General features: G+C 38.1%; 1 protein-coding gene across 3 annotated transcripts in view; it reads right to left on the bottom strand.

Moving 5' to 3' along the window:
* trappc9 (trafficking protein particle complex subunit 9) overlaps positions 1-12,500 on the bottom strand; it is a 308,149-nt gene that overhangs the window by 166,688 nt on the left and 128,961 nt on the right. The window lies entirely within an intron of this gene.

The following is a 12,500-nucleotide window of genomic DNA, read 5'->3' as shown; positions in this document are numbered from 1 at the left end:
AACATTCAAATCCCAGATCAAAAGCTCTGACTTCTTATGTGTTTTGATCAACGTTGACATTTGCACAGAGAAAATAGTTCCTCATAAGTTATGCTCCATATCATAATATTAACTCAAATATAACAGCACACAAACCTGTATAAAACAAACAAAAAAACAGAGGACTTTAAAAAATGTAAATAAAAAAACTGTAAAAAAAACAAAAAAAAAAAAAACAAAGCAAATCAGTTTTTGTACACAAGTCTGCAAAAACCATAATAACATAAAATTTCAAAACAGACCTTAAAACTAAAGAAAAATAACATTAACATGTCAATACTACAACAATATTGAAACATTACTTAAATAATACTTTGAAACCAAACCAAAACAAAACATGCAGTGAGCAAAGATTACTTAATAGCTAACCTAAAGTGTATAAACTAACCGGCAAATGGAGATAAAGCTGAAAAAACTCCTATTCAATTGAATTCAACAATGGTGTTTTATGTATTTAATAGCATAATTCATCAAAGTTTGATCCTGGTGTGTAACAAGAATCTTACACACTCTCTCTCTCTCTCTCTCTATATATATATGTGTGTGCATGTGTGTGTATGTAAATACACAAGAAACCCCTGTTCACAGCTCTATTCAGATGTTAAAAGCGCTCAAACCTCAGCGAGGATGAATAATAGACAGAGGCCAAATAACCAAGTCAAATGAGTGCAGAAACAGGTTTAAATGAGCATCTGCCCTGCGGACACACCATCCTTACACACGGCAGCTCTGATGTTCATTTCCACATGAAAGACTGAAGAATGAATAAAGAAGACGCAGCATCACAATGGAAAAACCCTTCAGAATCAAGCCACTGACTCTTATTAACACCTGCCACCTGTTCGTCTGAAGCCTGGCCAGTGATTGGACCGCTGAGCGATAATAAAAGCAGATGTGTGTTTTCGCATAAACAGGTCGCACTGAAAACCTTTGCATTTTTGTGAAGTTTCACAATTTTCAATGGGGATTTTAAAACATTCCTAATGTCAAGAAGAACACTAATCCACAAATAGATGGACTCCACCCACTTTCTACCTAAACCAATCAGATACTGGTTAGTGTTCATCATTACGGATTTGTACTGTAGCATTTTAACAGTTTTTTACCGTTGAAATCACGGCCATAACACGGCCATAACAAATAAACAGGACGCAATTCACATGCATTTGTCAGGGAAAGCTGCAGCAAATCCGTAACCTGGTTAACGGTATGTTTCCTTAATATATACGGCGAATAACCGTAAATTTACTTTCCTAGAATTCCCTGCATGGCACATCACTTTTTATGCATTTGGTTGACATTGATATGGATCTTTTGAGTTGTTTCCCCATCAGTTATGTACATTAGAGATTTATGTTACATCTAATGTTGATAAACAATGTTTATTTCATGACTTTAATTTTATGCGTGTTACCATACTGGTGTTTAGTAGCTATGTGAATGACACTGAGCACCTTCTATATGCTGATACTCTTTTCTGCTTGTGGGAAAAGTTAATTGTGGTGAGGATTGGCTCATTATGTAACTTCCTCATCACCACCTGCATGTGGGTGTGCTAACGTGTCTAACTGTGTTACAAAAGATGTGTAGATGTTGATCATTCAAAATACAGACATATTACATCTATAAATGAATTAAAATACGGTAATTTACTGTAAAAATGAAAAATTACTTTTACGGTTTGTATCGTGTTTTTAACGGTAAAGTACTGGCAACCACAGCTGCCGTTTTTTTACCGTGAATTTTACGGATTTATTTTTTACAGTGTGTGTTTGTAGAATAAAAAAAAAAAAACGTGAGTGTGTTTTTTATTTGCAAGTCTAATTTTACTTACTTGAACATAATTAACGTTAATGGAACACTAAAATTTATTTGTAGATCTTACTGTATTTATTTTGTAAATATGCTTGGTTTTCGTCAATCGCTTTACATTTATTTGTGCATCACAATATATTTATTTGGAACAGTTCTTTCTCCATAGTTTTCAGATTGCATTTTCAGAACTCCACAACAAGGTTATAATAGTTTTGGATTTTTCTTTAATTTTAGTTTTTATTTCGTTTTGACTTTTTGTTTTCAAATTCAGTTAGTTTTAATTAGTTTTAAGAGGCAGATTTACTAGTTTTCATTAGTTTCTATAGTTTGAAATTATTTAGTTTTAATTTAGTTTTCTAAATGAGGATATTTGTTAGATGCAAAATTCAATTCAATTAAATTCAGCTTTATTTGTAAAGCGCTTTTACAATGTAGATTGTGTCAAAGCAGCTTCACATAAATGGTCATAGTAACTGGATCAGGGTAGTTCAGTTTTTAGTGTTTAAGTTCAGTTCAGTTTAGCTCAGTTCAGTGTGGTTTGAAGTCATTATTGAGAGTCCAAACACTGAAGAGCAAATTCATCGATGAGTAGCTTTTCAGATCCTGAACCATGTAAGCTAGTGGCGACAGCAGAGAGGGAAAAAAAAAACTTCACCAATAGGAGAGTGAAGAAAAAAAACCTTGAGAGAATTAGACTCAGTTCGGCACGACCATTTTAATTTCTCCGCTGATTCAAAATCAACAGAATAAATATTGTATGATAAATCTCAGCCATACATTTATTGAAACCTGTATTTAGAGGACACATGAACACCATCATCTACCACTACCATCATCCTCAAATTCAAATACAACAGCCCACTTCTGAGGTTAAATACACAGTATTAGTTCAGATATTTAATGAGGATGTAAGGACTCAACGTACTAAAATTATGTAGTCAGCAATTGTAATTCCAGTCAGTTAAAACATCACCATAATCTGAAAAATCTCTTACAGTAAAGTTTTGCAACCCAACTGAAGCATGATTCACTTATTTAAATTCCATTACGATTGTCTGTTATGAAATAAACGTACATTTCACCAGATCCTTTTATTTAACCCCTTAGTTTACCCGCGCTGCAGTTGTTTTAAGTTCAGTTCAGTCACAGCAGGCTGTCATTTACTGCTTGTGTTTGGTTCACTGATTCACGCATGCACAGTATTATTGATTCGCCGCTTCTCAAATTAGATCTTTGAGTGTTTTAGTCTAAGATAATGTGCAGATTCTGATGACTTGGAAACGTCCACTGCTATGATTGGATAGCAGCTCTGCATACTAAACTAGTATTTGACTCCCCCTTCAGTTCAGGTGAGGAACTAACAGCATCTGTGACTCAATCTGACAATGTCCGGCATGAATAAGTGGGTGGAATTACGGAATCAAGCTCTGATCTTCTTCAGTGGACGCTGTGTTAAACCTACCTATGATGTCATAGATGGGTTTAACACATTTTCTGAGCCTGATGTCCAAAAAGAGCTGATATTTTACTAACAATGATGTTTTCTTCAGTGAAACTTGCAAGATATTCTTTTAGTACGATGACCTCTCAAATATCAAAAGCTGAAGGTAAAGTTGAGATGGCAGTTCATGACCCCTTAAGCATTTATGCTAACTCAAACAACCATCAACAAGTATAGCTTCTCATTTCAAAGCCTTTGCTGTTAATAGACTGCAAAAAATAAGTAATTACGGCAACATTTGCGCTGACAAGTGCACGAAACATTCAGATATTAAACTGGACGAGGCCCGTGTTGACGTATCACCAGTTTTAGCATTTTAATTCACGGTATCTGCTCTTCCCAGAGTGGTTATCTATTCCAGACGTCTCTCGAGAGCCATGATCCTCTCTTCAGAACAACGCGGACGGAAATAAACAGCCCAGACAGAAGTTAAACCCTGTTCCACAACAACACGCTGGCAGGCCTGCGAGCGTCATCCTGGAGGGCTTCTTCTGGCAGTGGGCCTGAACGGATCAGGACATCCATCCGCCTGCCAATGCTACAATCTGCTTTTAGAGCCTGGGGATTGACTTTAACCGCGCAGGCCTTTAAAAAAGGCAATCTTCACAATTAGCATGCGGCTAATGAGGATACAGAATTAATGGAACCAAATTACTATGGCTCCTTCTTTTATGAGATGTAAAAATAAATCTCTGGTGTCGTCGGAATCTGTCTGTGAAGTTTCAGCATTAAAAAACATTAGATCATTTATTTTATTGTATTATTTTAATTATTATCTTATTATATTGATCTTATTCTAAAATAATTCTTTATTGCCCCTATTTAGGTGTAAGCAAAAATATGGCATCTTTGTGTGTTTACCTTTAAATGCAAATGAGCTGCTGCATCATAAAGGGGGCGGAGCCTTTAAATTACATTCTGTTATTTCAGAAACAACAAAGACATAAGTTATTTTTATGTCTTTAAAGTTAAATAAAGTAATTTTTACTGTTTTTTGGGACTCACAAAAGTGTTCTTGAAGCTTCATATGATTACAGTTGAATCACTAAAGACACATGAAACATTTTAACAAAGTTTTTGATTCTTTTTCTGGACTTTATTCTTCTCAAGACCGCTGGTGTCTATGGAGAGCCAAAGAGCTCTCAGATTTCATTTAAAACAGCTTAATTTGTGTTCTGAGGATGATCGAGAGTCTCAGTGGAATGAAATGACATGAGATTTAAGAGCCCCTATTATACATTAAAAGGGTCATATTTTGGTTTTAAGAGTTTTCAACAACAGGCTGATATGCATGCAAGGACAAAAAAAACTTTCACTGTCTTATAATTTGCATTTATTTTTACCTAATTATCCCAGCAAATGTTCCCAAAACCCTCCTTAGCGCAAAGCTAATCTGCACTGATTGGACTGATGACAGCACTCAGTGCAGGACAGAGTGAAATGGCCAGCACGGCTTATCAACAACATGGAAGTAGTCAGAGTGCAGAGTGTATGTGTGAGCATACCTGCCAACACTCTTGTTTTTGCCGGGAGTATCTCGTATTTCAGACCCATCTCCAACCACCGTCACATTTTGTTATTTATCCCGAAAAATTCCCGTAATTTCAATCTCCACTAAAAGATTCCTGTTGAGCTCTGAAAAAGTATCATACATCCACAGTCCTTTCTGATCCTTCCTTTAACAAACGGCTGATGAATCCCCTGTTGTAAGCGTGTAGATTGCAAAAGCACTCGTCAGAAAAATGACGGGAACAGCACAAGGCTGGGGCTATAATGCTGAGGTACTTTTGCAAAAATAAACCTCAACCTATGACTCCTTACAGTTTCATCTTTGGGTAGAGAAAATAACATTAACTTTCCCCTCGCACTTCCAATATTATCCAGCTGAGCACAGCGTCTTCATGACTTGATTCAACCGGGATCTGCCACAGTGTTAGTGGGAGCGCAACAATTGTGCGGGGTTTAAGTTTTGTTTCTACGTCAAGCCGAAGCAGCAAAAGACTCATATCAAGACGATTCATTTGAAGCACTATCAGTCAACTCTTTTATGTATGAATCAATAGTTTTAAAGGTTCAGGACACACTGGAGAACTTTTTTTTATATATTAACAGATGTGTGTGTGTTGAGCGTCAGTTAAGACAATGTTAGCACCTGTCAGCTTTAATTGTGGGGAAAACTGGATAATTTTGAGCTTTTGTCAGCTAGTTTCAGCTTCCGGGTTTAAAAAGATTTTTGGGGCGGGATCAAAATCGGCGACGTAGCGCAGTACTGCAAGTGCAAAGATGACGCGGCAGTTTCTCATTATTATTCATAGAGGAGTTTTCTTATCCTATGAGAAGAGCCGGCTGCTTAATTATTTATGAGACCTGCCAGACCAGCCAGAGTCAAGCCCGAGCTGAGACACGGACCCAAGCACACAGTTTTTAGCCGTTCATGAAGGCTCATATGCGTTTGTTTCCATGATCCACGGGGTTTGTTGCATGTTTTCCCCCGCGATCTTGCCAAGGCCGATCATACAGCAAAGCTGTGTGTGTGCTGCTAGCATTTTTGTCGGGAGAGTAGCACGAGAATTAGAGAATGGCGGACGATGACTTTTATCAGGAGTTCGTTCACATTCAGACACATTACTGTGCTGCTGTGTTTGCCTAAATCCTCCAGATTACCAGCAGGGCTAATGGTTAAAATAGACAGGTCAGGAGACCTGCTGCACTGAGTGTGCTGGATACGGGGATTGAGGGAGAAGTCCTCATTTTTGGGTTTACATGAACACACTTATCTTTATAATAATATAAATTGCGGTTATGTGTATATGAAATTACGAATAACAAATGTAGCAGGGCACTAAAGCTCTGTTCATTTCTTTGCATTTTAACTTTGTAAACTATAAACTCATGCGTCTCCTCACGGTTCGTCTCATTTTGTGAGCTAACTGACTACAACAGTTGTTTGCTCACGTTCTCCCCTGCTGGCCACGCCCACTCCTGCCCGATGCTCGCGGAGCTCCACGCCCATTAATCATGCATCTTTTGAAAAAATTCTGAAGTAGACTTTAACCGAAAGTGGGGGGTGTCATGGCCCTTTAAACACAGTGCACTTTTAGAGTTAAGCCTTAGCTGGATATTTCACTTCACTTAGAGCTGTGTTACACACTACATGGAAGCTCATTTTCAAAAACCCATAACAAGGGCTCCTTAAGTAATAAATAACACACTTTTTGGGTGAACTAACTGTTTAATTCAACTCATCAACTAGCATGAGTTACCACGCTTTAATCTGTCCTCTTACAGTTGTATGAAACTCTTTTGGTCCCATTTCTCCACTATATATGTCTCGAGATCACTTGGGTGTATGGAGGACCAGAGCTTTCAGATTAGGCTTGCAACAACGAATCGATTAAATAAATGAAAAAAATCGATCAAGCTTCCTTTCCACTGCACACAACAAACAACAAGCGACAGACTGGAAGTCATTAATTTCTAACGAAGAGCAGTCTGGGAGTTGCGTGGAGTTCCGATCATCTCCATATGCGGAAAATTCAGATCCGATTTGAGCTGCGGATCAGTTGAAATATTTGAACTCCTGCGACTAGACCGTATGCGACCGGCCGATCAGATGTGATGTATTTCAGTGTTGTACAAGCAGGTCCGTGCGCACTAGATGAGAAATAGTTTTTCCTCAGAGAAGAGAAGAGTTTTTTTTTTTTTTTTTTTGAATTAGAAAAAGTCTATATAAAAAAAAACATTTCTATTCATAAATCTAAAGTAATAAAGTAATATATAATTGTTTAATGCTGTCTACACATTTCCTCCAATATTTTTAGCGGTCTACGAGTTTTCAGTATTCATTCATTTATTCATTCAACCACTGTGAACGCAGAGAATATAGGCTCTGGCTTTTGCACTCCTTTATTTCGGACACTGCGAGAACAGCTTCTCTCCCATGGTGCACGTCAGAACTGAATTATTGTGCGACTGCCACAAGGGGGCGTATTCTGACAGTCGTGTCCAAATGTTGTGTGCAGTGGGATGGCTGTTTTACTAAAAGAGTTGGCAACGAATTTCATACTCGATTCGTTGTGTTGCACGACAGAGGTGTTCGACGCATTCTTGAGTGAACCTACCTGTCACATTCACCAGCGATCTCTAACCACCAGAGGTCGCTGGAAAACATTCTCACTCACAGAACTACAAATGTGTTTGTAAATGGACTTCAACTTCATACATGCTCTTCGCCCACACACCTGCTTCCTCATTTAGCTTGATTACATTCGCACACCTGAGGACGTTCAGAGACTGATTAACACACACTATTTAAGCCACACATTCACTCCTTCAGTTTGCAGAGTCTTGTTTACTGTGAGTGACATTACAACGCGTTTTCCTTTGTCTGCCTTTGCCGTGTTTTTTATCCTTTGCCTTGTTTATTTATTTAATGCTGTTTGCTGCCTGCCTCTGACCATCTGTTATTTTGACTTTGACTCTGGATTGCCCTCATATACCTGTTTACACCTGTATTGACCATTGCTTGCCTGACTACGATTAAAGCTGCATTTGGATCCTACCTTCTGTTGTTGGTGTCACTCCCCGGCTTTACACTACCCTTTAAAATAAATTCCCAAGTCATGGGATAATTTATAATATATTATAATAAAATATAATATAATATAACGCCCTATTAAGAAATAGAAATGTATATAAAGAAGGCATCACTTTCCGTCAAGTGATTTTACCAAGATTTAATTCTGATGTATCATCAAGCATATAAGCAGTGATTTCATTCAGTCTTTGTAAGATTTAGACGGCATGCTGACAGAGTATTTGAAGCATATTGTGCATAATAAAGGAGCTTTCCAAAATCATCATCTCAGTTTGGCCTTCTTAACATGATTTATGGGAATCTTTTTATTATAATTATTATTTTTATTTTCTTCTCCAATGTCTGTGAGTCACCAAACAGTCATGCCTGCTTTAGCTTCCCAAGCTGCCAAGATGAGCGCTTCCCAAACATCCAATCTCTGAAAGATATTCAAACCTTGCGACTTTTAATAGTCTGGCAACTGTATGTGAAAGCAATTTTCATATATACTACATTCTGAAAAAACCTTTGTGTATCATTAAACTCTTCAAACTGATGGTTAACTTCAATAAAACTGATAAGAAGATGAGAGAAAAGAAGAGAGGTTAATCTAATGGGAATGCAGATATTCATAATTCGTAATTCCGTGCGAGTGAAGCTAAAAACAGCATACATTCAGCAGAGTCTGCTTCATAAACAGCTGAGCAGTGGCCAGAAATCACCGCGGTAAACTCGGGCTTCAGACTCTGTTGCTAGGAGACACAGAGCTGCGGACGGCTGACTTCTGCTGTCTCATGTGTTGAACAGAGGTGAGCGACGCCGAGCAGCACATCACAGGAAAATACAGTAATGGAAGGAAAACTTCATGATGTACTGTGTGTTCAATAAACTGCACATGCACTGATCAGTGTCTCTTACTAAGAGTGTGTGTGTGTGTGTGTGTGTGTGTGTGTGTGTGTGTGTGTGTGTGTGTGTGTGTGTGTGTGTGTGTGTGTGTGTGTGTGTGTGTGTGTGTGTGTGTGTGTGTGTGTGTGCTTTTTGTTTGTTTGTGAGTGTTTTGTTTGTTTTTGTATGCATTTTGTTTGTGTGTGTAAGTTTTGTTTGCGTGTGTGTGTTTTTGTTTGTGTTTGTTTTGTTAGTATGTGTTTTGTTTGTGTGTGTGTGTATGTTTTGTTTGCCTGTGTGTGTTTTAATTTGTTCATGTGTGTCTGTTTTGTTTGTTTTTGTATGTGTTTTGTTTGTATGTGTATGCTTTGTTTGTGTGTGTCTGTTTGGTGTGTGTTTTGTTTGCTAGCTTGTTTGTCTTGTTTGTTTGTGTGTGTTGTGTGTGTGTATTTTGTTTGTAGGTGTGTGTGTGTGTGTGTGTGTGTGTGTGTGTGTGTGTGTGTGTGTGTGTGTGTGTGTGTGCGTGCGTGCGTGTGTGTGTGTGTGTGTGTGTGAGCTTTTTGTGTGCTTCGTGTGTGTATTGCTTTCACTCAAATCTTGTTTGTGTGTGTTTTGTTTAATTATGTGAGTGTTTTGTTTGCGTTTTGCTTGTTTGTGCTTGTGTGTTTTGTGTTCTTTTGTGTTTTATTTGCGTGTGTGTGTTGTTGAGTGTTTTTTGTTTGTTTGTTTGTTTGTTTGTTTGTTTGTTTGTTTGTGCGTGTTTTGTTTGCACTCAGATGTTGTTTGTTTGTATGTGTTTGTTTGTTTGTTTGTTTATGTGAGTGTTTTGTTTGTTTGTGTGTGTTTTGCTTGTTTTGTGTTTTGTTAGTGTGCATGAGAGTTTTGTTTGTGTGCGTTTTGTTTGTTTAAGTGTGTGTTTTGTTTGTTTGTGTGTGTGTGTGTGTGTTTCGTTTGTGTTTTTGGGACAACTGAACATTTTTAGTTTAATCCACATATATTTGTAAAAACGATTACATTAACTGATTTGTGTTGGGACAACAAGTAATTGTGTGGTAGACAGCATTTTTTTTCCAGTGTGAGCACGCTGAGCTCTCTCGGCCACAGTACATGGATCTGAAATGCAGTTGATTCTAGTAGATACAGTACTGTATGTCCCTTTGAGTTCTCCTCAGAGACTGGGCTCTGGAGATTATGACAGGAGTGATGAAAATGTCCTTTACTGACAGAAAGATCCTGCTGTACGAGCAGCTGTCTGTCAGAAACAGCACAGAAATCCTCTTCGATGACTACACTAGACATGGACATCTCTCAGAAACAATGTAATCTATACATAGAAGAAAAGAGACGAATGGATGGAAAGAACTAAACAGAGAGAACCATGGATAGAGTAGCACAGAACCACAGACAAAATGACGGAGTGACCTACAGTATCAATAGAACTGTATGTCTTTCGTTGTGCAAGGTAGATGGAAAGAATGACAGAGAGAGTGACAGAATGGTGGAAAGAAACAAACAATGAGAGAATGTTGTATGCATTATGATGGGTGGACAGATGGAACAACAGAATGATAGACAAGAATGGTAGAACGATAGAACATTGGATAGACGGAACAATAGATTGAATGAGGGAATGACGAATGAAATGATGGAACGATCGGGGGTGATTATTTGGAATGACGGATAGATGGATGGATGGATGGATGGATGGATGGATGGATGGATGGATGGATGGATGGATGGATGGATGGATGGATGGATGGATGGATGGATGGATGGATGGATGGAATGACGGATGGATGGATGGATAGTTAGATGGAATGACAAATTAAACAATATTTAAATTTAACAAGAGATGGATCAATGGATGAACGGGTGGATGGAATGACAGAAAAAACAACATGTGCTTAAAATGATGGATGGATGGATGGATGGATGGATGGATGGATGGATGGATGGATGGATGGATGGATGGATGGATGGATGGATGGAATGACAGAGGAATGGTTGGATGGATGGATGAATGGATGGATGGAATGACAGATGGATAAGTGGATAGAAGGATGCATGGATGGATGCATGGATGGATGGGTTGATAAAAGGATTGAATGACAGATAGAACAATATATAGATCAAACGATGGATGGATGGATGGATGGATGGAACAATGGATACATACAACAATAAAATGATGAAGAGTTGCAGGAATGGATGGATGGATGGATGGATGGATGGATGGACGGGTGCATGAATGAATGGATGGATGGATGGATGGATGGATGGATGGATGGATGGATGGATGGATGGATGGATGGACAGGTGAATGGATGGATGGATGGATGGATGGATAGATAAATGGATGGATGGATGGATGGATGGATGGATGGATGGATGGATGGATGGATAAATGGATGGATGGATGGATGGATGGATGGATGGATGGATGGATGGATGGATGGATGGATGGATGGATGGATGGATGGACAGGTGAATGTATGTATGTATGTATGTATGTATGTATGTATGTATGTATGTATGTATGTATGTATGTAAGTATGGATGGATGGATGGATGTATGGATGGATGGATGTATGGATGGATGGACGGGTGAATGTATGTATGGATGGATGGATGGATGGATGGATGGATGGATGGATGGATGGATGGATGGATGGAAAGAATGACAGAAGGATAGACGGATGGATGGATAGAGTGACCGATAAAACAGTATATACATAAAATGATGGATGGACAGACGGACAGACGGATGGATGGATGGATGGATGTATAGAACAATGGATGGATTGATCGACTAGTGGTTTGTAGAAAATGTAATTGTACATGTTCAGGCTTTTAATTTGTATTAAACAAAATAGCATAGTTAAAAAAGCATAATAATAACAATAATAATAATAATAATAATAATAATGATAATAATAATAACAATGATAATAATAATAATAATGATAATAATAATAATACAATTTTATAATTAGATAAGATCTCAGAATTGATGGGTTTCATCCTACAACATTAAAGCATCTCATTTCAATATTCCATCAAAGCCTGCCACCAAACCCAAAGATGTTTAGACATACAATATCCTCCCTCGATTTAGAAAAGAGGAAAACTCATCTACAACTCAGACGTTATTCATTCAGCTTGTGCCGCTGCTTTGCAATCACTGTCGTTTCCTTCACAAAATGCTAATCTATAGTCATGCTGTGTGCATAAGAGAAGGCGACAACACACCACTCATTTCACCACTCGCCATTTTACCAGAAAGATCAGAAATCTCTGGCGCAAATCAAAAAGAAATAAATAAAATCCAAACACAGCAGACAAATCTAAAGCTCTGAGCATAACCATGAATCTGCCTGGTTAGACAATGAAAGGTCAGTGATTCTCACAGAGCTGGACACAGTGACCCATGCAACAATATCTGACGCACACTCCAACAGGTGAACATAATTCACAATACAAATGCAGTTAACAGCATTCCCCCTGTGAAAGTCAATGCAAATATTTTATTCGCAAATATTGTATGCAATATTCCAGTTTATGCAATATTCCAGTCAAATTCACATCTTTGGATGGAAACATAGCAACTGTTATCCTGGTGTCATAGATATATACACTAGATATCGCATAGGGACCCTGAGCATGCGTCGATAGCGCCGCCACATT

Source organism: Danio rerio, chromosome 19 (genome assembly GCF_049306965.1).
Source record: "Danio rerio strain Tuebingen ecotype United States chromosome 19, GRCz12tu, whole genome shotgun sequence".
Lineage (NCBI taxonomy): Eukaryota > Metazoa > Chordata > Actinopteri > Cypriniformes > Danionidae > Danio > Danio rerio.
Note: the sequence above shows the minus strand (reverse complement) of the source record. Positions and strands in the feature narration are given on the sequence as shown.